At 43.6% G+C, this 23,390-nt stretch overlaps 1 long non-coding RNA gene across 8 annotated transcripts in view; it reads right to left on the bottom strand.

Moving 5' to 3' along the window:
• The window catches only part of LOC131192314 (uncharacterized), a 124,964-nt gene that overhangs the window by 100,161 nt on the left and 1,413 nt on the right, over nt 1-23,390 (bottom strand). For all 8 annotated transcript variants that reach the window (XR_009153701.1, XR_009153699.1, XR_009153698.1 and 5 more), the window contains exon 2: nt 23,241-23,326. This is a non-coding gene — a long non-coding RNA (uncharacterized LOC131192314). The remainder of the gene's footprint in view (nt 1-23,240; nt 23,327-23,390) is intronic.

Raw genomic sequence — 23,390 nt, 5'->3', positions numbered from 1 at the left:
AATATTTCCAAATAATTCCCAGGATTGCCTTTCCCAACCTTCCTCAGAAACTTTCTTTCTCAGTCCTACAATCCACTGGTGTTATATAATGCAGACAAAGGTGAAATAAGAGTTTTAAGCCAGTGGTGAAATCCAAATTTTTTTATTACCGGTTCTGTGGCTTGGTGGGCGTGGTGTGGTTTGGTGGGCGTGGCTTGATGGGTGTGGCAGGGGAAAGATACTGCAAAATCTCCATTCCCACCCCACTCCAAGGGAAAGTTACTGCAAAATCCCCATTTCCTCCACACTCCTGGGGGAAAGATATTGCAAAATCTCCATTCCCACCCCACTCTGGGACCAGCCAGAGGTGGTATTTGCCGGTTCTCTGAACTACTCAAAATTTCCACTGCTGATTCTCCGAACTGCTCAAAATTTCCACTACTAGTTCTCCGGACTGCTCAAAATTTCCACTACCAGTTCTCCGAACTACTCAAAATTTCCACTACTGGTTCTCTGAACTACTCAAAATTTCTCCAGAACTTGTCAGAACCTGCTGGATTTCACCCCTGTATTAAGCCAATGAAAGAATCAGAAGACAGGAGAAGAGGCAACATTTACAGTACTTCTAAGAGATCCAGATAAGTTGCCAACCATTGTTAGAGCAGAGCCACTGTTTCTTTAACAATTGTCCAGATGCAAAATAGTTACATATGAGTGTTTACATGCTCTCTCCCTTAGTCAGTCTTCAGAAAAACTATTCCTGCTGAATCCTAGCCTTCTCAGATAGTTGTTAAAACTATAAGCATTCCTTATGAACAATGGCAACTTCTTATAAAGAAATCTATATAAAATGTTTTATAGATAGCATTTATCACCTGCTAGGTTAGCTAAAATGTTTAAAAATATGTCTACCAAATGTTGGAAATGTAATTGGGCACATTTTATCATATCTGGTGGACTTGTACTAAAACAAAAAAAAATTGGGCCAAGATATACAGGTGGCTAGAAAAGATGATAGGGAATCATGTAGATTTTAAATCTGAATTATTTTTATTAGGTATAATATCAGAAAAATTAGATAAGAAAAGTATGTGTTTAATATTACATGTTGTAACAGCAATGAGGATTATATTCGCACAATATTGGAAAAATGAAGAAACACCGCAAGATGAAGAGATAATTAAGAAGATACTAGACTGTGCAGAGATGATCAATTGAAAATTAAGCAGAAAGAAGACACAGAATACTATCAAACATGGAATCTATTTTACCAGTGATTGGAAAAAAGGGATGGAGATTAAGAACATAATCAGAATTGTTAAGCAAATTAAATAGCCAGACAATACAATTTGTATTAAACACTAAGAAATGTAATTAATAAAAAATCAATAAAATTGGGTGGGGGGGACTATAAGCATTCCAGAAAGAAACAAATAAAAAGAAAAGAAGAAAAAAACAGGTTGGTACTTCAGCGCCATCCTATCTCAAAAGGAAGAGAGAAAGCAGAATGAGAAGGGAAGAAGAGAAAGGTGGAGAAGAAAAATGTTTGAGGCAAGGAAATAATACATTTAGTTCCTTGCCTTTAAATACAGTCTGGTTTGAGGTGAACACTAATATAGTTATTGAAAAAGAGGCCTGCTTAATTCAGGAAGCTGAAGGCATAATTAGTACTATGGTACTATATTTTGCTCCACCCTTCTAGATGCTATGGACATCGTTCCAATTATTCTAAGCCAGAGTGCAATCTAATAATGCAAACACAGAAGACACAAAGTTTAGAAAAACTGATGCTTTTCATGATGAGATCCATTCTGCACAGGCTCAGAAGAAGCAAGGTCTCTTTGTATGTACGTATGTTCTTCCAAGCCTGAAGTGCTGATAAAAGTTTTAGCTTTGCTCAACCTATTCCTTTGTATTCCAAAGAGTATCTATTACAGTGAATGTGCAGGAATCCAAATGCTTGTTCTGATCTTTGGAACTCTGTAGAGTTTGCACCATGAAGTTATTCACATTTAACCATGATTTACTTGAAATAACTGTATGGGACATATTGAACTACAAACTAACCAGACAGCTGCTCTCAAACAACATTTTGTTCTATAATGTAGTTAGCTAGTTTTTGATCCCCCAGCAGGTGGTAGCAATTAATCATTCTTGTCTGGGAGGTCAACCCTGCTTAAGTTATTATATAGGGGGTTGGGCACACCTGAGAATTCCAGGGCTGTTGGCTAGACTGGGAAGTTTAAAAAATGCCCTGGAAGATGGCAAATTATGTGATGTTACTTTAAAAAAACCTGCATACATACAGTCATCAGCAGTAAAGCTTGACTCAAGAGCACCTTTATTATTTGGGTAGAAAGTATGCCTTGGTTTTATCTAGGTTGCTATGGGTACAATGGAAGTAGGAATCCAGGAATCCAGATAATGGAAGAACCAGAGATAGGTTTAGGAGAAATTGTACAAACCTTCTAAATGAATATATTCCAAGAGGAAAAATATTCTATTAGATGATATGAATAGATGGCTGAGAATCAGGGGAGAAGTCATAAAAGTAATTAGACCATTTATCAATCAAAGAATTAATGAGAACTGTGATTAGTGGGGTTTTGTTTAAATCAAGGTCTGTTTCAAATAGGTGGTTCCTAGGTAGACAAGACATTATAGTAGTAGACAAGAAAATCTTCACTTGTGGATATGCAAAAGATATATAAATATATATCTAAAAGCATGGTTGGTTTATGTGTTTGTGATGAATTGAGAGACTGATTGACAGATAGAAGAGATTGAGAGATTCTGAAGGTGATACAGACCAGCTATTGATAACGTCATGAATGGATCTTGGGAAGAATGGAGATAGAAGAAAAGGAAAGAAGCAAAAGAAATTTGACAGAAAGGAAAACAACTGCAGGAAGAGAAAATAAGAAGCCTGCTTGAAAACCTATTGAAAGCTAGACTGATCTGAATAGAAAGTAAGGAATGTAAAGAAAGAAGATCTGGAGTAAATAGAATATGTCATATAATGACACAGAAGTTTATGGAGATAGGCTATGGAAGTATGAAAAAGGATACTTAGAATGTTGAAGTGGAAGACGCTATGGATAAAGAAAAAAATGTACATATAAAATGAGCGTTGGACAAAAAGAGGAAGAGAAAGAAATCATTACGTGTTTAGAAAAAAGAAAGCAAGGAATTGTTAAGATCAAAAGCAATAAAGGAAAAGGCCAAACAAGAAATCTGTTGCAGAATGAATGGAATTAAAAGTCACAGAGATGAAATGATTTGGGAAGAAACCAATAAGGGAAAATGCCAAAAGGAAAAATATTAGACATTTGCTGGAAAGTTATAGTGCTACCTCAAAAAGTGAAATTGAAATAAATGCTGTAAATGTAACTAATTGAGTGAGGTGATGAAAAAGAAGTAATGCGTGACATAGGAATGTTAAAAAAAAAAGTAGAGTTGCAGATGATATAAGAAATACAGAGTAATAATATACTATTTCTCCATATTAAATATGAAGATATAGTAAAATATGGATGTGGTTTGCTTATAGAGTGGCTATGAGAATTGCTTAATGGTTGTGCAAAGACTACACCTTTGCCTAATGTTTTGTAGAATATTATTGCTTCCCTGTACAAAAAGAAAAGTGATAAAAGTGACTGCAAAAGCTGCATGGGAGATTATGGAGTGTACCTCTAAAGTTGTTGGGCAAAATTCTGATTCTTATTTCTCAAACCTCTGCAGTTCATATTTCATTGGATAAGAGTTCCACTGAGATTTTTGCTCTGCAACAGGTCACTGAAAAATGTATAAAAGTGAGAAATAAATATGCTGTTTGTTGATTTAGAAAAATGTATGATAAAGTGAATGGGCTATTACTGAATGTGATAAGAATGATATATGACAGAAGCATCTATGAAAACAAATTAGCAAATGCTTCAACATTGAGTAGATAGACAAAAATGGGTGATGTCTGCTTGGTTGTTTAATCTATTTATGGAAGAAAAGATTACAAGGAATATTTGTGATGATATTAGAGGTGTATTGGAAATATGAGCATAAATATACTTTTATATACAGGGAATGCCATGTTATTGGCCAAAAACCTGAATGGTTTCATTAATTGTATGGTGCAATAAGGAATATGGATCTAAAATTTAACTAAGATTAAGATAGTTATTTTGAGAGAGAAAAGGGAATGGATAGATGGATGGATGGATGGACGGACTAAAAAGTAGAAGAATGTGTGTCCCTTGATAGAGTGTTAACTGAAGATGAGCAAATGGGTGGAGAAATTTAAACAGGCACATATTAAAAGGATGATACTGAATATTATATGGTCTGTTGAAAATAATGTTTGTCAAAACAAGCAAACTGGGTGTGTCTAAGAGTGAGCTTCTGCCCCTTTTGTCGTATGGAAGATATGTTACATCAAACTACATAAATAAATTGAATGGAATGGGACTGGGATCCTTGAGTGTAAGGGGTAAAACAAAGGGAAATAGGAACAGAAATGAATGAGTGCTGAAGGAATGTGGATTGAATTCTAAAGAGAGTGCTATGGAGAGAATGAATGAGGATTGATTTGCAAACACATATATTTGAGGGAAGAGTGAATAAGTGGAATGGAAAAATTGAGAAGTCTGTTTCCATAAATTGAGGAGATCCCCCCCAAAAAGAGAAAGGTGAAACGTTTAGAAAAAAGGGTGAAACGTTTAGAAAAAAGGCTAGAAACGAGGAGACTGTGAGTTCTAGTCCCACCTTAAGCACAAAGCTAGTTGGGTGACCTTGGGCCAGTCACACTCTCTCGGCCCAAGCAATGGCAAGCCACTCAGAAAAACCTTGCTTTAAAAAACTGCAGGAATTTGTCCAGGCATTCTCTGACAATCAGACACGATTGAACAGAAGGGGGGGGGATGGAAGTGTATGCATGTGTTGGAAGCAAATGGTTTGTCAAAATAGAAAGGTATAAAGAGGATAGTGCATTGTGTTGGTGTACATAGGATCTGATTATATTGTCCTTTATTGTTCCTATCTCACGCCTCTAACTTCCTTTGCTTGTTTGCTTAATCTCTTTCTCACATTCTCACATAACAGTTGCTTTATTCTGGGAGGGAATAACCTCAGGGTGTGTCTTCGGGGTTTGATCAGAGGTTCTCTTGCAGGAGAAGCTAAGCCACAAATTCTCCAATCGCATTCTCGGAAACAAAGCCAGCTGATACACCCGGTTATCCGTACCGTGGGGCTCGTTGATAACAAGCAATGGCTCCGTTCCCAATGGCTCGGCATTCCACACACACACACACACCCCACGCCTAGTAAAACCTCCCGGGGAAACAGGCTGCTCTTTCTGAGTTGCAACCACTAAAAGGCACCCGAAAGTTTCTTTGCTGGTCGAGGAAGGTGAGTCAAGCATTTGATCGGGGCCGCTCAAAAACTCTTTGGGGAAGAGTGACTTCTTCGCCTGACGTTTCTCCCTCGCTGCACAGCACAAGCCCCATCCAGAGTATCTGATACTCTGGTTTTCTATAGCTCGCTCTACCCCGTTCTAAGGCAACTGCGGAAGATAGACTAGAATAGAGTAGAATTTTTTATTGGCCAAGTGTGATTGGACACACAAGGAATTTGTCTTGGTGCATGTGCTCCCAGTGTACATAAAAGAAAAGATACCTTCATCAAGAATTCTAAGGTACAACACTTAATGATAGTCATAGGGTACAAATAAGCAATCAAGAAACAATATCAATATAAATCATGAGGAATCAAGCAACAAAGTTGCCGTCATACAGTCATAAGTGGAAGGAGATGGGTGATCTCACCCCCACCCCCAATGCGCACCCACCCTTGCAGCTCCTTGCTCTCTCGACCCTCGGTCCACACAACCGCCGACCCTCCAGAGAAGAGGGCTTCAGTCAGGCCACTTAAATCGCCTCTGGAAAAGGACTTGGCGCTGACTTGCAAAAGTGGAGCTTTCGGATTCCAGCGTCCCCGCCGCCACCGAGCTGCGCCAGCGGGACTCCGTCCCATCTCAGAACCAATTCTAGTAGGGCGGGACCCCGCTGGGAGAGGCCTTTGGCTTGCACCCCCAGCCGCAGGGGGTGGGGGAGCGAAAGGCGCTTTGCTCCTCCGGGCTTGATCCTTGACTCCGCAGCTGCCGGACCCAAGGATCTTCCCCCACCCCACCCCATGTATGGGATAATTGCTCTGTTGGTTCCATTGAAGGTCTCCAGGCTCGCCAGCTTTTCACCTGGTACCGCAACGTCTTCTACAAGCTCCCACCTGACCGAGAAAGGAAGCGCAGCCCGCTAACGTGACTTGGGACGGCAGCCGAATCCTTTGCCGAGGCGCCTACTCTCCGTTCTTCATCCCGGTTCGGGCAAGAAGGGGGTATGGGGGAAGGTATGGAGATGAGTTCTGCCTGTCACTCTTAGATCTGGTAATCTGCGACTTAACAACTAGGTGCCCGATCTGCGTCTTTTGGATCCACATCTGAACTGAACTGTGGGGGTTTCTTCTTTCCCTAGAAGGAGCAAACTAAAGTTTCCCAAAGCTGTTCCTGCTTGCTGAAAATAAATTCCATCTGCCAACAGACTCTCGGAGGGATTCAGATGAAAGCAAGATTAGCCTCTCTTCCAAAACTGAGCAAGCCAAGCAAGGTTTGGAGCAGCCTCTCTAGTAGTTCCCAGAACCAAGACCAAAGTCAACCATCTTATAGTTCCAATTGGCTTCTGTCAAACTGGTTTTGTGAACTCTCCACATCTGTACCAATCCACATCCTCTAGCAAAGACGGACCCCCTGGTCTCTGCGCTTTGGCCTAAGCCCAGGCTGTAGGGAACATGGAGGAGAAATAGAGAAGCCTCCACAAACCTGAAAGAAACTTAAGTACCCTAGACTGCAGGACTGTAACTATAATCCAGGGGTGAAATTCAGCAGGTTCTGACAGGTTCCGGAGAGCTGGTAGTGGAAATTTTGAGTAGTTCGGAGAACCAGTAGCGGAAATTTTGAATAGTTTGGAGAACCAGCAAATACCACCTCTGGCTGGCCCCAGAGTGGAGAGGGAATGGGGATTTTGCAGTATCCTTCCCCTGGAGTGGGGTGGGAATGGAAATTTTGCAGTATCCTTTCCCTGCCCTGCCCATCAAGCCACACCACACCCACCAAGCCACACCCACAGAACCAGCAGAAAAAAATGGATTTCACTACTGCTATAACCCCACTCCTACAGCCATGGTGTTGCTACAATAATAATTTTGTCTTAATCAAATGGGTTTTGCTTAAATAAAAGAGCAGCTCCTTAATCTACTCTGTGAAATAAACTGGGAAGAGGGGGTGGAAGAAAGAAGTTAGGGTGGGTCACTTGAAAACAAATCCAAGCTGCTTTAGGCTGAAAGTCAGAGACATATGGGATGGAGGAGGTGGGGGAGATGGCTGGTTTTCTCTACCCAAGAGCAAAGATTCCTCCCAACTTCCTATACTTTCAAGTGATGAAGCTGGTCAAATTCCCAAGGGGAAAGTTCAGGGTGAAACCACATTCCTGACCCCCTTCTTGGCTGCTGGCCTTCAGAAAGGCTACCAAAAGTTCAACTGCCAACCCTGTTAAAGAGGCACCCTGGAAATCCTTTGCCAAAAAGACTGGCAGCTTCAAAACAAAAAAAAATCCACTTGTTTCAAAACTCCTCTCAGTACTTCCAGAGTTACTTCAAATGAAAACTTGCCCTTGTAGGTTTGCTTAAAAGAGAGAGAAGCCATTAATTAATATCATGTTGTGTTTTTTCCCAGACTTTCTCTCCCTGCTTGAGCTTATTTAAAATATGAATGTGCCTAGGCCACATCTAGTTTCTGCATATCCCCTGAGGTTTCCATCATTTCATGTGAGCATTAAAGTACCCTTTTCCTCCTTATTCTGGGATACCGGGTATAGGTTGGTTTTGGTTTTCATAAGAGGTTAGCTCCAATGCATTCAGATAAAAATGCACCCTTTTTCTCAAGAAGCACTCAAGAACTTCAGCAACTAGGCTGCCATCTTATACAGGTAGTCCTCAACTTACGACCCCAATTGAGCCCCAAGTATATGTTGCTAAGAGAGATGTTTGTTAAGTGAGTTTGCCCCCTTTTACGACTTTTCTCCCCACATTTGTTAAGTGAATCACGGCAGTTCTTAAATTAGTAACCTGGTTGTTTAAGTGAGTTCGGCTTCCCCATGGATTTTGCTTGTCAGAAGGTCGCAAAAAGGGGATCACACGACTCTGGGACACTGCAACCGTCACAAATGAGAGTCAGTTGTCAAGCATCCAAATGTAAATCACGTGACCATAGGGATGCTACAAAGGTCGTGTGAAAAATCGGTCATATAAGTCACTTTTTTCAGTGCCGTTGTAACTTGGTACAGTCACTAAATGAATTGTCATAAGTTGAGGACTACCTGTACTTGAGCAGTCCCATTGAACTGAGTTCACATTTGACCACCGCCCCCCTTCTCCTCACTTGCAATTTAGAGAGCACCCATAATGCCTTCTGCGGTGTGAGTGTTGCTCACTCCAAAAGTGAGTCTCACCTAGCCTCAGCTTATGATTTAAACTACAGACTTATGTCATCAATTCTGGAAGCTGAATAAAAGCTGCAGGCTCCAGCCACCTTAGCACTCATGGTTGTTGTAGTGGGCATAAGAACATGCCTTCCTTTCCTCTGATTCTTAGAACAACATAAGTGGATATGTTACAGGTGGAACTAAAATGGAGTCTGTTGTGAGGCCAACCAAGTGGCTAAGGCCCAAGGCATTGCCCTGGGGTCATTAATCTACTTACAACACCGCCTATCTTTCCCAGCATTTGTTCTCAGGGTTATTGTGATTATTTCAGACTTCCTTTTATACCTCTCGCTTGCACTTCTGATATTATCTTCTCTCCAGGCTTCTTTCCCACAGGAAAGGAAATGAGAATTTTGGTATTATTTTTAGGAAAGAAGAGGCGTTATGCAACTCCATATTTGCACAGTTCCAGAGTGAGGCTGGTGGGGGGCCTTCGTCTTGGATTTAATATTTTATTTTTCCTCATTGCAGCATCCTGAAAATAATTAGCCATATAAAACTGACTTTAATATGGATTCTTTGCCAGTTTCCTCGTCCTTGTCCTTTTTGGTTTCAATCTCTTCTCTTTACCTGGTGAGGTAAAACCATTTTTGCCCAGCAGTTAATCAGTTTTCAGTTCTCCTGCTACACTATACAAGACCTAGCTAGCTGCATAATCATGGCAAGGATTTTCTTCCTCCTCCATTGGTATTTCTGTCCTAAATACTAACTTTAGAGTATTTATATAAAAATATGTACAACTTTAAGGGATGTAGTGGCTTAGTGGCTAAGACGATGAACTTGTCAATTGAAAGGTCAGCAGTTCAGCAGTTCAAATCCCTAGTGCTGCTTAATGGGGTGAGCTCCCCGTTACTTGTCCCAGCTTCTGCCAACCTAGCAGTTCAAAAGCACATAAAAAATGCAAGTAGAAAAATAGGGACCACCTTTGGTGGGAAGGTAACAGCGTTCCATGCGCTTTTGGTGTGGAGTCATGCCAGTCACACAATGACGGAGACGTCTTCAGACAGCGCTGGCTCTTCGGCTTTGAAACGGAGATGAGCACCGCCCCCTACAGTCAGGAACGACTAGCACATACGTGCAAGGGGACCTTTACCTTTACCTTATGTATAACTTTACATTTAAATCAGGAAGCTGTCTTCCCTTATATTTCTACATTGCCCGTTATTTTTAACTTCAAAGTGACCAAAAGATATGTGAGAGGATAGAGAGCTTAGAGCAGTGATGGTGAATCTTCTAGACACCAAGTGTCCAAACTGCACACACGCGCATGCCCAAACTGAAAGATGCGCACGCGCAAATGAACATGCACACGCACGAGTGACCATGTGTATGTCTGAGTGAACATGCACTCATGCATGCAGGGACATGCGTACACGCATGCACAGCAGAGACCCAAAGACCAGCTGGCCGGCAGGAGGCGGGGCATCCCAAGTAAGATCTTTTTCTTTCCTGAGCTTCAGTTTCGTTGTTTGCAGGAAACAGAAGCTCACAAAAGAAATGTCATGGAGAGCTGAGCATGCCACCTCTGGCATGAATGCCATAGGTTCGCCATCACAGGCTTAGAGGAACCCAAGCTGTAAAGATCCTCTACAGCAGGGGTCTCCAACCATGCAACTTTACGACTTCTGGACTTCAACACCCAGAATTCCTCAGCCAGTGCCTGAGGAATTCTGGGAGTTGAAGTCCACAATTTGTAAAGTTGCCAAGGTTGGAGACCCCTGCTCTATAATCCAATTGTTGTTGGGGCCTATATGTATGCATCCACGTAGTTACCTAGGCAAAAATAAGAAAGTGGTTTATCATTGTCTTTGTCCAGATTTTTCTTTAATTTCCCAATCTAGACAACAGCCCTGGGATTCCTTTGTGATCTCCCATCTAATTAAAAAACTAAAGTCCAGCACTGCTTAGTTTTGTTCTAAATTAAAATCACAGGGTGCTATGCAAGTTATTTTTGTACCAGTGGCAGTTTCAATTTGAAGGCAAGATTAAAATCCCAATTTATTTAGAATACACATCCCAAACCTGATGCTTTCTTTGCCCTGCCACATTGCCATGAACACCAAAGGAGATTTAATACAATTCAGCATCCGGTCACAAGGGACGACACAGTGCGTTGCGTGGTGAGACAGTTCATACATACAGCCGATTTTATGCTAGTATTATTTTGTGCCAAACTTTTCAAAGAAGTGAGATAACGCTTTAAATCAAGCATAGAGGTGTGTAAGATTCCACTGTACATGGACTAAAATGCCATCCCCACCCTTCACAGCCCCAACTTTCCCTTGGGATCAGGAAAGTTTGTCTGGCATTGTAAGCACTTGTTGGGGAGATCTGGCTACGGGAGAAAGTTGAAAAGCCCAGAACTGCAGGTTGGACACCTGCGGATCTGCTGCTCTGGATTAAATAATGGAGATCAGTTCCTCTCTCTCCCTCTCCCTCTCCCTCTCTCTCTCCCTCTCCCTCTCCCTCTCTCTCTCTCTCTCTCTCTCTCTCTCATTCTCTCTCTCGCCTTCCTTTGAGGAAGGGCTCAAACCTGGAGAATTACTGGAGAGAGAAATCAGGAGAAGCAGGGTTAAAGCAGACAGACAAAGAATCGAAAGTCAATGGAGTTCCACTACTTTCTGTTTCGGCAGCCGCCCTCCCTCCCTCCCTCCCTCCCAGCCACCACCACCCCTCCTGCTCCCGCTGCTTGCGGACCCGTTTCTGCCAAATGTTTAGAAAGATTTTGCTTCTCCCGTCGGACTCCGCAGCTTGAAGCGCCCTTTCGCCCAGGTGAGGCAGAAGGGCAAGAAACGGCTTGCCGCATCTATCTCTGCCAGGCAGTGGACCGGGAGGGAACGTCTCTTGAGTCGATCCGTCTTTGTTTCTAAATAACAAGGCTGGATGGGTGAGTTGTTTAAGAGTCTAAATAACAACTTTAATTCATCAGACGGAGAAAGGAAGAAAGGAGAGGTAGATTGGAACAGAAGGGAAACGTTGACCAAGTGGGGGGGGCGGGGAGGGGGGAAGGAAGGGAAGATGTTAAATTGTGGGATGCCAGAAAAAGAAGCAGAGAATTTCTCTAGGGAATAACATTCCAAGGCCTTTGCCTTTTTTTTTTATTCCATCGGTTTTACCCGCTGAATAAATAAGCAAGATACGCATGAATGGACATTCATTTTATACACACCTATTTTGTGCATGAAATTTAGAGATAAGTACTTTTACATATCACCCTGCATGGAAGGGTGTGCCTGGGCAATTAATTTGACTGAAAGAAAAATGTGCAGATCTTGCACTTGAGATTTTTAGGAATATCTGTCTGACTATTTAATAAGCTCTTGCATAGTTAGAGCCACACACCTAGTTGCCTTATCTAGGATCCCTCAGAGAAACAGAAAAATAGATATACGGCCAGTTCAAAACATGCTATCAGCATTGGAAATATACAGAATTGTAAACCAATAAACCTGTTATAGGAAAAAGAGTACCACTGATTTAAATGGAGAGGATTATAAGTACGGGCAGAGGGAAATAATATGTAATTTGCTCAGAAATTTGCGCTTTTGGCCGCTTTGCAACTGCAAACAAATTAGGTATCTATAAATTAATGTTTCATTCTTCTAGATCAGCGTTTCTCAACCTTGGCGACTTTTGGGAAACACTGTCCGAGATCATCAACTTATTTCAGATGCAGGGACTTGCCACCACAAAGTGGGCAGGGGCTCCCTACTAGCCTTTCCCCATTTCCCAGAGACTTCTGCAAAAGTGAACACAATGAAAAGCTCCGGCGGCGTACTTGAAAAGGGAGAAATAAATACTACTCTCCTTAAGATTGATTTTTACTATTTTCCTTCCAGTGAAGCACAGAGGATGACAACCCCACCCTGACTGCAGAGGAAGAATTATTTCTAAGAGCCTCCGCCAAGTTTCTCATGGCTTTCCTCTGTTAGCAGTCCCGTTCCTAGTCGTTGGCTCATGCAAGCCTCACACGCCCTAGTCTATCGTTTCCATCTTTGATGCTTTGTAAATAAAGGTCACCTGGGAGCCAGTTTCACCCAGTTGATGGCAAATGCATCAAGTACCAGAATCAAATTCTCTCACTGCCGTTGTACACACCACCCACCGGGTCACTGTGACCCCCTGTTGTCTGGGAAGACTCTCTGTCCAAAAGGCATTTCTCCCAACTGCCCTGGCACTACAACTCGGAGGGGGAGGTGGGCTTCTGGAAAATATCTTCAAGGGTTGTTTCAGTCCCTGAGAAATCAGGGCTGCTGTTAACAGCCACTCTGAGCTCAAAAGAGATCTGTCCCATTTCAGAAAGGTGTCACAATCTTGCTTAGAGGAGCCCAGAGGGCAGCCAAAAATGGAGCTCTGGATCTTGATCGCTCCCAGAACAGATCCTTTGCAAACCCTATCATTTAGGATACCAGGAAGGAACAGTTACGAGACTTGAAAAGTTCAGAGGTGAAGGGCTGGAGTGAGGAGCAATATGCTAGCCGGAGCTGGTAGATAAATCCAAATAAAAAGTTCTGGCAAGATGCTACCTAGACAGATATTTTCTCTCTCCCTCCCCACCGCCACCCTTTCGTTTTCTCTCTCTCTCTCTCTCTCTCTTGAAAGCTGTTTTGCAAACTAGCATTTACTGACAAGGAAAAGGAATGGTCAAAATCAGCTCACACGTTTGGCACTGACTTGTCTCTGGAAATCAGTCTTAAGGTACCTGGGGTCCAAAGACAGGTATATTCTTCTAATGCATACTCACTTCTTTCCAATCTGGTCTTAAATTTTAGTTTTTGAAAAGATGAGTCTTTCTGTCTTCCCGTCTTTTTTATTTTATTTGTATATTTTATTTATTCCCCCCCCCCCGCATATCTTCCTTCTTTTTCTTGTCCAAAGGTAAGAGAAAGTATGAGAGAGGTGCATAGAATTAAAAAAAAAAAAACTGGGGATTATCAGTGTGCTTGAAAAGAGAGTGTCCATTCTTTTCACTTTCTGAGTAAACCAATAGCTTATTTAAAAATGAATAAACAAACACTGCTGGCAAATTAAGAAAATAAAGGAAACCTCGATCTTAGTCCTCTTCCACCTCAGATCCTCTCCTGCATCCAGCAGACTCCCTGAGCAGACCAAATGTGCATCTCAACAGTGTTGAGATGCTTAAAGTACCACATACTTCTTCTACTTCCTGGACACCTTCCTCACCCATTTCAACTTCCAAGACATGTATTTTTTTTTGTCCCCATCCTTACCCTTAAAAAAAAAGTATAGTGATTCCAAAACGGGGGTCAATGTTGACCCTTTCTTTAGCTTGGCCCCCTCCGCACACCCGTTTCAAATGAAGCCGTTTTACTTTGTGATATAAACAAAGTTCAAGCAGGTGAAAAGAGATTTCATCTCCCAGAATAATTCATTTCTAAGTGAAGATTTTAGGATGGGGAAAAGACAACAGGGTGCAATAGGAGGAGGAACTTCTGGTCCCCACCACTCCTTCCAGGAAGCCTGGATGCCTGCAGCTGAAATTGACCTCTACCCTACAGCACAACCGTCCTTCTCAATGCTGACACACATACACACACACCCGCAATGAAGCTGAAACTGGAAGATCAGTCTGCCTGCTTTGTCACTTCAAGAGAATTAAAAGGATTTAAAGGCAGCACTTAGGGTGACACTGCTTGGATGGTCTGTTTGCTTTGATTCCCAGTGTGGAGACAGTCTGTTTGAACCAATTCCCAGTGTGGTCCTGAGAAAGAAAAAAAAAGAGGATGGCTACCATCTCACCAAGAGCCTTCATCCCTCCGGAGGAAGGGAGTTTCACTGCTCAGCAACCCCCTGGACTTTTCCCCGAGTACCAATAGATTTATGGTCTCCCTCTCCACACTGTCTTTTTCCCTCTCTCTCACTCCCAAACGCCCATCCATAGTAATTAGCACATATGTTCTAAATAGATGATAGTTTTGTGAGCAATAAAGCAATTACCCATCGGTGAAGCTGACAGTTCCTCAACTAAACTCCAACCAGCAGCTAATTGGAAAAGTCATTTCAGCTCCATTGTCTGCAATTAGTCTTGCTAAACTACTACACCCAAACTAGCCAGTTTGAGATTTATTTATTCATTTCCATTTTCATCGAATCAGGTGTAAACTTTTGCAAAATCCAGATTTTGATTTGTCTCTTTCCTTGCTTTCTGCCCCCCTCTGTAGTGATTCCCATTCACTTCACACACTCAAGAGACAGAGTTTATTTCCAGACAGAGAAGTGAAAGGCTTGGTAATTCCCAAACATTCATCACATTTGCTATAGCTTTTGTTAAAAGCTACATTTCCTCAGCCATCCGAGAAACAGTTTAGTCACATAAGCAAGATTTAACTGCCCCCTCAAACTTTCAAAAAAAAAATTAAAACAGCCCCCGCGCGCGCACACACACCCTACCCCTGTTCAATATTTAACTTCAAATTGGGGGATTACTGAGAAGATCCTCGCTCTAGCCCAAAGCACTACATCAAAATAAATCAGGTATTCTAGTTAATACATAGCAGGTCATTTTCTTGGTGACAAATGAGGTGATTAAAAGAGCTGAGGAAAAAAAAAACCCAACCAGGAATTTCAGACCAGTTAGCATAGTTGTTTTAGTAATGGGAGGTGGGGTCAAAAAGAAAGAGAATAAGCAGCAGCTGCATCTGACCCGTTTGTCCTGAAGGTACAAAATATGAAGAGGGTCTTCTTTGAGGCAAAAGTGTGTGTTAGTGCTTAGGAGCACTAACTGGACTCCTGCACTGGCTTTAATGCCACTTTCTGTGGCATGAACCAAGGGGCTTTTGTCTACCCTGGGCCAGAGCCAATCTGGGGTTGAGAGGAAGGGCAGCCACTCAGCTCTTGGAAATGCAGAGGCGTTGCAGCAGGAATGCCCCAAATGGATGAATGGAGGCAGGGCCTTGATGCAACCAGACTGCTGCCCAGCTGGACTGGGGAGGTTGGGAAGGACAGAACCGTGGGTTGAGTTGGAAATGAGTGGCCTTATCAACAAAGGCTTCTGCAAGCAGAAGTATTTGAAAATATCTCCAGTATGACCACCCATCTGCCTAATGGCTAAGAAAAGAGAGGGATTTTGCTTCTTGCAGCCAAAGCCTATAACTTATGGCTCCTACACTAGTAAGGGTGGAAGGGCAACCTTCTGGGGCACAGGAATCCTTGTTAAGATTCCACCTCTCAATCTCAACAGTCTAGCAATAGAAGACACACTGCAAGAGGCTCTGCAGCCACCACCAACTCCTCCCATCAAGTGGCCAGACCTCGTGACCTCAGTCCAGCACACACACACACTCCATCTCCAAATGGCTGAATGGGGAGCCTGCCAAGAAGCCTCCCTGCAAGAATTCTTCCTTGATTATTTCCAAAGAGGGTGCAAGGGTCGTTATTTAATTAAGCTCCAATCTCCGAATGCCAACATTGTGCGTGTGCAGTGCCAGGCCAGGAACCTGGGGAAGGCTAGAGGACTTGCTGCAGGAGCCCAACCCTTCCTCTTGGCTCCTAGGAGCACTTGGGGCAACCCAGTTTCTCCCTGCCTGGCCTGCCCTGGTCCCTTTCCTTCTGTGAAGAGCAATTAGGAGATGCCTATTCAAAGCTGCTGATCCAAGGAGAAAAGAGGAATAGATAAAAGGCGACTTCAAGTGACCTCTTCGTCCTTTTCACACCAACCTGAGCCTCCAGAATAGCTGAGGGTCAGCTGGGACAAAGGAGTCCCCTCCCTCTTTTTTGCCCTTTCAGTTCTAGGGGCTGACAATAAAGCCAAGCCCTCTGTTCCTCACCCCCAATTCGCCAGGCCCTTTGGAATACTTTGTCACACACACACACACATCACTGCTCCCCTTAGCCTGCTTCAGTGTGGTATGATTCTTAATGGTCTGTTTGGGTGGCTGGTTTCACTGACTTCTGCCAGTGCTCCCTTTCCCCCCCCCACCCAACTCTTTCCCTTGGCCTCCCTCTCAGTAGTCTGCCCCACAATAAACATATCTTGGCCCTGACAGTCTAAGGAGGGGAAATGCGATTTATTACAGCAAGCATAGGATGAGCTGGCGGGAGGGTGGAGGGGGGGGGGATATAGTCTAATCGTATCCAGGAAGTCCAGCCGGGCTTCTTGGACGCCTCCCTTTCCGAAGTCCACCTTGCACCACCTTGCAAAGAAAGAGAACTGCCAAGTTTCTCACTTCATACCAAGTGGGGTTTTTTTTTCCCCCACCCGCTTTTCCCTTCCCTTCAATTTCACTTTGACTTCGAAGGCCACGAAAGAGAAGTGTCCCTTAATCTGGCTCCTGAGTGACCTAACATAACTAAGCCACTTTAGTCTCCTTGGTAAATGGTTTGGGGGCGACCCGAAAAGGCCTGGTTCCCGGCTTCAGTTCCCCAAGGCCTCCCTTTCCAGATCAGGCCTGCAGCCGCCTTTCACCTCCGGAGAGAGAGTCTGCGGTGCCTCTGAAGGACAAATCTGGCCTTTGCCTTCAGATCTCCTGAACAAGAAGTTCTTTCCCATCCCGCTTTGCTTTCCAAACTGGCCATTCTCCCCCTCCCTCCCCTTCCTTTTTGCTCCTTACACTCAAAGCTCACCACAGCTTTGCACCAATACTGTAGTAAATATCAGGCTGTGAAATTTTTATAGGGTGAGAAGTCAAAGGGGGGGAGGGACCTTGTTTAATACGGAGGACAAGGAAGTGAACTTGGTTCACCTAAAAGTGGTTTAACTTTTTCAGAGGGCTGAGAAGGAGGTTTGTCTCTCAGGGATTGGCCAACATTGCCTAATGGAAAGTAGATGGGGCTGCTATCCTACACAAACTTTCTTGGGGGACATTCTTCCTTGAAGGGAGCGGGGAGGGGGGTGGGGTGGAGTGGAGGAGGGGTGGACTTCAGTCTAAATCATTTTGCAGGGCTGCAGGCTCTCACTAAAACCTTTCCTGAGAAGAAGCCCCAGGGAATTCCCAGGGATTGCACCAGACAAGATCTTAGTGCCCCTTTGAGCTCAGTGAACCCCTTGTTTTCACCCATCAGCTGCTTCTCTCTGAGTCAGTGCCTGGCTCCCCGTTGCCCCCCAAGGTCACATCAAACCCGGGGAATGGTCTGAGCTGGTGGGCCAGGTGGCCCCAAACTTGTGGAAAGGATCCTGCTCCTTGCTGGACGGACCCGCCAGCAGTTAAGACTTCACGCTTCTTTTTCCAAGAACCTTGAACAATACCCATCTTAGTTTTCAACTGGTGAAGATGATCTCAAAGAAAGCAAAATAGTGAAACCCTGACAATCTCACTGGCTGGCGGGCTTCTCCCCCAGCTCAGGCTTGGTTTTGGATAAACACGCAGGTTTTTCCTGTCCTTTGGTGGGGAAAGGCACTTTCTCTAAACTTGCTATCTTTTTCCGCCATGTTTACAGAATCTTATTGATTTTGGCAGGCTTCCTTACTTCCAAATAAGTAGCTTGAAAGTAATTGCTAATGGCTTTTATAGTACCCCGGTACCCAAGAACTAAATAAAGATGTATCTGACACGGATATTGGATGTAATCAAGGACGCCTTACTTACATAGACCACGCATATAAACAGGTATCCCCCCCCCACTTAAATATAACCATAGTCTTTCTGAAAGCAGGTTCATTTTTATTCATTTCAGCATTTTTTAAAAAAAACAGGAGAAGATTGTATTGATGACTTTATTTTCCTCTTTTTTTAAAAAAAAATCAAAATCCAGCTGTTAAGGCAGAACCAATCGGTCATCAGACAACCAATCTCCTCAAGTAAAAACAGTAACTTAGGAGGACGGCCAGATCAGTTGCACTTCACGAAGAAGTTCTCCCTAGAAGGGAAGATATCCCTCTTTTTTTAAAAAAAAAATTTTTTTAGGTGTCCCCTGGCTATTTACAGACAGGAGCCAAGAACCCGCTGGAGACTTTTCCTGAGAAGACTCAAATGAGAAGAACAGTTCTCAGATGGGAGGGCGCGCACAGACCCCAGCTATCTGCGATATGCAAAATTAGATTTATACAGACTGCAAGTAATGGGAGAGAAACAGGCAGGCCGGCAACGTCTTTGAATGGACTGGGGCGGGAATGAAAAATGGTTAACAGAGAAGGGGCGGGAGGGGAAAGGATTTACCCATGACCAAGGCCTACTTCTGCTGGTAGAGGGAACATCCTTGCTAGGTAGACTCCACTGCCTAACGCAAGCTTCTGAGAGGCACTGATGGATCTGGGCAACGAACATCTAAACTGTGGCCATCTCTTGGTGCTCTGAACTTGGCCAGACCTAAAAAGAGGTGGGGAGAAGGGTCTAAATTGTTTAGGCGACCATTAATCTTTTGCCCGTAGAGTGGAAGTGCTGGACCAAACCCTGGAGGGAGAATGTCTCTTGATCTGCTTTCTGATGACCCCCGGCAGCCCAAAGCTACGAAGCCAGCCTTGGGGAGACTCCATCGAAGTCTTTGAGAGCTGATTTGCAGGGCTCTCAAACGGCCCAGCAGGCTGTTATGTCTGTGAAAGCAAGAGAACAGAATTCCAAGCACGCCTTCCGTATGGCTTGCTTTCTGGATTTGTTTTAAGTTGATCTATGGAGAACGGGAATGGCATATGTGTGCTTTAAAAAGCAGCTCCCAAATGTCATGTCCTAACGAAATGCAGCTGGATCTCGTACCAGAATAGGGAGTGAGCTGCTCAGCTTCCCTAAAAAAAAAAATGCAACATATTTTTCTCCACTCAAGAAAGCGAGGATCCCGATAGCTTTCCTTATAAGGATGATTTAACAAGATAAGCGAATCTCAGCTCAAGCCAAGCAGCTATCTATGATAAAGGATGAGAATAATGCAGATGAATTTTCAGGGAAACTGGGCCTTTAAAAGAAACTGGTTTCCGGAAGGACAAAGTATCTAAACATAGATATTTTTTTTATTTCCCAGTTTAGGGTTTTTTTAAAAATTAGTAGAGGAAGGAGCCTTTTCTTTGTTTTTTAATTACCTCCCTGTCCTTTTAGAAATAACTGGACAAGTTATACCTAAAGTATAGAAGCACTTCCCTGTAGTCCAGGCAGGGTGTAAATCTCTAAAGAGAGAGCATGCTCTCTTTTCTACACCCATCAACTCAGAATTAAGTTCCATAGCATTCAGTTGGCCTTATTCCCAGGAAGAAGTCTTTGGGGCTACATCTTCAAGAGGTGCAGGTCCTTCCCTTGATCTAAGTGCTTCCATAGAAAAGGATTTGGGTGACAAGGATCCGCTCAGCCTGAATCTCTACTTTCACATAAAATACCCCATCAAAATATGCAAATGGCTCATCTAATGTATCAAGAAAGCATCCCAGGTTTTTCTTTGATTAGCCTTCGGCTCCTTATTCCCCAAACATTACAATTTCAGGGGACACCATCCATATGGTTTATGGCATCGGCAGCCCTGCTCTCCTATGTCCAGAAAATATCATGAATGTCCTTTGATTTCAATTTCTATGTCTCTTCTCCCCTTAAAAAAATAGAAGAAGAGAAAGAAAAAAAGAAAAAAACACACCTGAAAATGTCATCTGGCACCCTGGATGCCCAGAATAAAACCTCCTTCTGTTTAAACCAGTTTACCCATCTCTGGCAAAACTGGGATTCTCCAAGCCAATAAACACCACGGAAACCAAAGGAAATTCAGAGTAAATACAGCTAGCGTGGGACTTCAAGTTAGAGCTTTCCTCTGTTTTTTAGATCAGATCAGATACAGTGTTTTTGCCTAAAGCTAGATGGCTTTCCAGCAACTTTAATACAATACTATATTATTATTATTATTATTATTGTTGTTGTTGTTGTTGTTGTTATTATTATTATTATTATTAACTGCCGTATAAAAGAAAAAAGAAGACAAGGATTTATAAAGTATTACTAGATCTGAGCTATCTAAATTAATGCCTGTGGATAGTTTAAGGATCTCTTCGGTTGAGGGATTCCTTTTTCCCAACTTGAACTGATATTCCTTGGTACCAAATCTCAGAAGGTAAGGTTTCTTGAAGAACCTATTGAAGTGGCCACTAATCACCCTATATTTTTCTTTTCTTTTTTTTCTTTTTAAAGCAGATATTGCACAGGGTGTTATCTGATACCCTTCTGACAAGGACAAACTCCACGCGTTGCTTTTACACCAGAAATAATGGGGAGATTATTTATCCTTCTTTTCAAGGCAACCCCATAGCCCCTTCCTTGTGTAATGAAAGCTGTATGCTGGGGGGGGAGGCCTTCCTCGCTGCCCTGCCTCTCTTTTTTCATTCTGTGGATCTCGTCCGTTGTCCCTCTAATCTGTTGACAGTCTCCCTCCCTCAGATAAACAATCTGCAATCGATCTTTTCATTAGGTGATCAAGTAACAAGCCAAGCAGGTAAAGATCAGAGTGCGAGCAAGCTCAGCTCAGACACCGCAGGCCCCCCGTGGCATTTTCTGTCTGCCGGGCAGATGCAAAGCTCCGGCGAAAAGACGGGGGGCTTGAGGCAGCCCCCGCCTAGGCAGACCTCCGCCACTGCCGAAAGGGTCCAAGGACTCCCCTCGGAAGGTGAGTAAGCGCCTGCTCCTCACCGAGAGTGTTCCTTAAGAAAACTCACACATGTATCTGGCGAAACATACCCGCGTAGCTCCTACTTGGAGGGGCTCGGTGGTTGTGGAGAAAGTTCGGTTAATTTCGTGGAAACCTATGCGTAGATTTGGCCTTTTCTTTTTCAGATTGGGATAACGAGGAAGCTTATTTATTGCACAGAGCTTTCCCATTTTCCTATCTCAAGACAGCTGCCCCCGTCCTATGCTCCCCACCTACACAGATTGGGAGGGGGGAGAAAGAGGGACACGCACACACACACATACAGAGAGAGAGAGAGAGAGAGAGAGAAAGAGCTTCCAACCCAACCAGGCCGGATCTGCTTCTGTTCAGCGTCCGGCAGAAGCTAAAGTGGTGGGAGAAAGAACAGCGGATCGGGCACGGAAACTGTGTGTTGGAACGCGGAGAAGAGGAGGGAGAGCGGTTTTAAAAAGTCCCCCCCCCAGTCCAAGTTGCTGCCGCTTTGGTTGAACTCTTGTCAAAGGAGGAAGCGGGGCGGGGAGGGAGCGGGAGAGAATCTCAGCTCAAAGCAGCTGGATGCTGCTTCCCAGGGCTTAACTTTTGTCAGAAATACAGGAGGCAGAAAGCAAAATCTACTTGCCTTTAGACGGGGCCAGGGCTGCTGCCGGCCAGCTGAGGGGATCCGGACTCCGAAGAAACCTCGCCAAGGAGCTGGTGCCTCTTGCAGGCTTCCTCTGGCTGCTTCTTTCTCCCGCTCTCGCCCCTTTCTCCCTCCCTCTTCGCTTTTCTCTTGCTCTGCCTCTTTTTTTCCCTCCGTCTCTCCGCAGTCCGGGGAGTAAAATCTTAGATGATACACATAGAGAGCTGGGGGTGGGTGGTTGAGGGTGGAGAGTGTGTGTGCGTGTGTGCGTGTGAGAGATTTAATCTTATTCGTTTCACCTTTTCAGTGACCACCAGAATACAGGACCGAGACTTTATTGGAAAAGAGGGAGAGAGGCAGAGAAAAAAAGCCCACTGTTGCATTTTCAATAACATCCTTTTTATCAATGCAACCTACAATGAGGACGGCTTGGCAGGGAAAACTGATTGCGGCGCGGTGGGGGGGACGGGGACGAGTGGAGTGGGGGAAGCCACCTTTCATTATTCCACCATCAAATTGCAAACTGTCTGTTCGGCTTCAGAAAGCGCCTCTTTGCATCTGAGCTCCTGAACTTTCGAAACTAGAAAAGGGACACCCGGCTCACCTCCCCGATACAACTTTTTGCTTCTCGGCAAAAACAAAAAAACAAAAAAAAAACAACCAGTATTTGATATCTCAGGAATCGCTGCCTTCTGGCCTTAGAACTTTTATAGAAGTTGGGAGGGAAGATGGGGAAAATGGCGAAAAGGTGGCGATCGGAGCGTAACATCTTGGAAGTTAATAAAAATGATATATATTCACTATCCATATGAAACAAAGATTTACCCTCTGAGGGTTTCTTTCCCTCTGGCATTTAAAGGGATAAATAAGATACTTCACAACCACCTTGCTCCTGCCTAAGCTGCTGGGGCTTTTTCCCCTCAACACAAGGGGAGGGGGGGCGATATAGACTGCAGTTGGACCTCTCTCTCTCTTCCTGTCCGCTAGATGGCAGCACGATTCAGCGATTCCATTAGCAATGGGGAAGGAGAATCTGTCCTCCACCCGCCTCAACGTACAGAGAGAGAGAGAGAGAGAGAGAGAGCACTGTTCCCAGCATACACTCGTCTAAATATTTTCTTCTCTCTCTCTCTCTCTCGTACTTCAACTTTCCTTTGCAACGCTGGTCCTCAGGTAGACAGCAGAAAAATACTAATGGAGGAGGGGAAATGGGTGCAAGGAGAATTCAATATAAAATATCAACCTATTATAAATTAAGCAGTAAAAATGAAAAAGAAAAAAAGCGAGAGAGATGGGATCTCCAAATGAAATGAGATGCTGTTTCCCGATTAAGGAAATTCATCTTGGCATCAGCCACAGCAAGGAAACAGAACAAAACAAAACGGACCGGGGTGGGGGGGCACATTTAAAACGAGGCAAAGAAGGCAGAGTGGTGGAAGAGGAAAAAAAGAGGAGAAACGTGTCAGATGGTAACATATGGAACCATACATGTATTTTTAAATACTTACTTCCCTTATGGATTCTCCTTAGCCATCTACTTCCAGCCATTAAACAATGGAATCCAATTCAAGCCCCGTAATTCCTAAACAGGGTGCTTAGGGAGGAAAGGGAGGGAAACCAAAGAGACAGAGAGAAAACTAATTTAAAAAAAAAAACTT

This window comes from Ahaetulla prasina, chromosome 2 (assembly GCF_028640845.1).
Source record: "Ahaetulla prasina isolate Xishuangbanna chromosome 2, ASM2864084v1, whole genome shotgun sequence".
Taxonomy (NCBI): Eukaryota; Metazoa; Chordata; class Lepidosauria; order Squamata; family Colubridae; genus Ahaetulla; species Ahaetulla prasina.
This window is presented reverse-complemented; position numbering and strand designations above follow the sequence as displayed.